The following is a 3697-nucleotide window of genomic DNA, read 5'->3' on the forward strand; positions in this document are numbered from 1 at the left end:
ATTTTATATTTAAATACTTTATATTAACATCAGGAGCAGGTCCTCTCTATGGAGGAAGCCATGTTTTTTACAGTAGCCCAGACTGGATAAACTAAACTTTTGAGTTTCTATGACGACTGAAGCTGCCACAGGTTCTCTCTCATGTTTGGAGGGGGGGGGGGTTCAGCTGCAACATGACACTTCACCACTAGATGTCACTAGATTCTACACATTGAACCTTTAAGTGTTGTTTCATAAGGGGACTGTGGCAGAGCTTTACTGAGTGACATTACACTCGTCCAGATTCTATTTGAATGAATAATTATCAAAATGTTTTGACCGTCAGTTTGGTGATTGTTTGAAAAATAACGGTTTGTCTCATCTTGTCTCTCGCAGGTGGAAAAAAACTGTTTGATATTCGTTTACACCTTCGTCACCTTTGTCACTCTAGGACTCATGGCAGCTTGGGCATATGCTCTCAATGCAGCTCTGTTCAGCGGTAGTTCCAGTAGTTAAGAGGAAGAGGAAGAGGAAGAGGAAGAGGAAGAGGAAGAGGAAGAGGAAGAGGAAGAGGAAGAGGAAGAGGAAGAGGAAGAGAACAAGAACAAAACAAGAACAAATCAAGAACAAATCCCAAACACTGGCAAAAATGAATGTTGGCATGTAGCAGACAGTGATTATGATTTAAACTTTTTAAATAAACGATTTCACTTGTACAATCTAGAGAGAAAAAGATTGTTGTTCAACACAGTTAAAAGACTTGACTTGAATCAGAAAAGACAATAAGACATTAAATCATCTGGATAATTAGACTCAAGACACATCTCTCCAGACTTCACCTTGGATTAAAAATTATACTAAAAATTTCTATATCTGTTTAGTATCACCTCTGTAAATCTAGTAGCACTTATATAACACTTACATATAGCACTTTGTAGTTTGGCTTCTTGAATCAAATTGTACTTGATTCTTGTTCTTCTGGATTTGTTCTCTCATGGTTGATTATTTAGACTTTGGATAAAAATGTCAGCTAATTGAAATGTAACGTGATGGTTCTTTGTCTTTCATATCATTTTTCACTTTTTAAACACATCAAATAATCATTTATATGCAATCAAAGAATTTAAGATACATTTCTTCAGTGTAAATGCTCTGATGTCTCTATCTCTGTGAGGACCAATATGAGTGTTATAACTATCAAGTGGAGACATTTGTGGAAATAAAGGTGTTTTTACAGAGTCAGGATGTTTTTTTTTTTAAGTCGGGCTGATGTAAGTGTTGATATGAGGGTTACACTTGCAGCTGTGATGGTTCAAGTGTCTCTTGGCCTTGGAGCAGGACGTACTGTATTACAGTTGCTTTTAATACAAGCACAGATCCAACAAAGGGGAAGATACGTAATTCAGCCGCTGTGATTTGTGGCGGCTGGCCACAGGTGGCTGGATTTCATAAAAAGTACATAATAAATTCCACGTCTTTACCTCTCCTCATGCCGCGGCTTCAGGGATCCAGATTTTGACAAGTTAATTAAACCCTTGCCTTTGACCATTGCAGAAGTATTACACATTGAACCATATAATAGGTTTTCTTTTGTGACACCAGCCGAAAAAAAAAGGGAAATGTTTTCCCAGAGCAGCAAACAGGACCGACATCCAAGTGACAGGTTAGCTATTAGTGTTTGTGCCATCCAGATGATTCAGGTGATGTGAAGCGAGGCCCTCCCTCTATTCAGCAGCTCTGAATGGGATCCACATACCCACACTTTACTTTCTGTATTGCAGGCTCAATTTTAAAAGGATAAAGTTGCCATGTTTACCGATGATGATTGAATAATGATTTTTAGAAATCTTCAAAAATAAAGAAACTGGAATCTCTTGCTTTCTAAAGTGCAGTAAGGTGCATCCTCGTTGCTTCAAGGATCCTTGTAATTCATCTGCAAAGAAAGAGACGAACTTTGGCAAATCTGCTTTGAATGGACACGGAGCTTAGAAAAGGCAAAGCTCTGTGTAGAAGGTCCCACATGTCACACTCCAGAGCTGTGAAGTGCGAGATGGTAAGAATGATAAGATTGTGATGTGGAATGGATCAGGGTGAGGGGATAACAGCATTTCTAAAGCTCTGAGTGTTCCCAGCAGCACAGTGGAACCACCAGAACCAGAGATGGTTCCTTGATGGGCCCTGGTCAGGAGGCTGAACAAGAAGCCAAAGGTCACTCCAACGAAACTTCAGAAACCCTCAGCAGAGAGGGGAGGACCTGATGGAAACACAAACACCTCAGCAGCCCACCATCGGTCAGGCCTTTACGGGAGAGGTCGCTCGATGAAAACCACAAAAACAAACTGATAGTTTGAGGCTAAACATTCTCTGGTGTCATGAGACAGAAGTTGAACCAGTGGAGCAGAACTCCAAACACCAGACTGGTAAACACCGGGGATCTCTCATCTCCTGGCTGATAACATCCCTACAGAAAGGCATGGTGGTGTAACTGGGCTGAGTGGCAGGGGAGGGACGTTGAAGGCAGATTGTTCCTCAGAGAGAGAAACCTGCTCCAGCCTGAACATGAGCAGCTTTCAACAGAACGGCTCTGACAGCGTGTTTGGTTTCTGAAATCGAATAATCCTGGTGGCATTATTAGATCTCGGTACAAGCATGCTGCATGTTTATTGGCTCAGTTACACTGATGAAATTTGCTCCGTGGGAATTGAAACAGAACCTAGTGCCTCCTGTGCACTGAAGGATAATCTTGGTGATTTGAAGCTGATCTTGGGCCAAATGATCCTGTCTCAACATAATCTCAATATCACAGACTCAGAGTCTGAACCTTAATATCCAACAGGTGGACAGTAGGAGGACACACTTTTGGAACAGTATGATTTCTTATTGAATGTGTCCTGTTGTTGGTGCAGAGTGTAACACAAACACCTTCAGTGCACGTGAACATGTGATGTTCTGTGATTTCGATCTCAGAAAGTGAATCTGCCTCTTAATCATTAACTAACCCGAATGTTAAATGATATTTCTGACCATTGCAGGGGCTACACACTGATTTAACAGAATTAACAAGGACCAAAATTTAAGGATTACCACATTTTTCTATTTATTATTCATGAATCATTGGACTCCTGTGTTATCGGTCTTGCAAACAACGTGCCCCTCGTTAGTAAGTGATCCAAACCATAGGTAAGTGTCTCCTATTAAGAGCCAGCCTCCTCTGAGCACAGGGTGCAGAGACAGGCTCAGTGCCTTCAAGGATCCCCACTCCTCCAGAAAACAGTAAATAACAAATTTAATTGGATTTGAGGGAAGAGCATCAGGCTCTGGCAGCAGGAAAACACCATAATTCAGATATATGTGATGCAACAGGCCACGGCAGGGACACGGTGGAGGGAAATAAATGCTAAAAGAAATGGTATCATCGTGTTGTCATTACCAGCAGAGATAACAGCGCTGTCCTCTTGAGCCTGATGCGCAGTGTCGTGGGGCCTCCTCCTGCTCCCGCCAACAGTCTCGGCTGCTGCATAATTGAATGTGAAAACAGAGCATTATTCTGTCTGCAGGGACAGAACTGAAAAACACATCACAAAGCTGAGAGATTGAATATCATTTTGGATCAGGCCTGGTTTTTTTATTTATTTTTCTGACCACATCCCTGAGTGATCGTAACCCGGAGGTCCAGAGGGGCCGACTGCTGAGGAATAACCACGTCCTCCACGCTGCC

Source organism: Platichthys flesus, chromosome 10 (genome assembly GCF_949316205.1).
Source record: "Platichthys flesus chromosome 10, fPlaFle2.1, whole genome shotgun sequence".
Classification (NCBI taxonomy): domain Eukaryota; kingdom Metazoa; phylum Chordata; class Actinopteri; order Pleuronectiformes; family Pleuronectidae; genus Platichthys; species Platichthys flesus.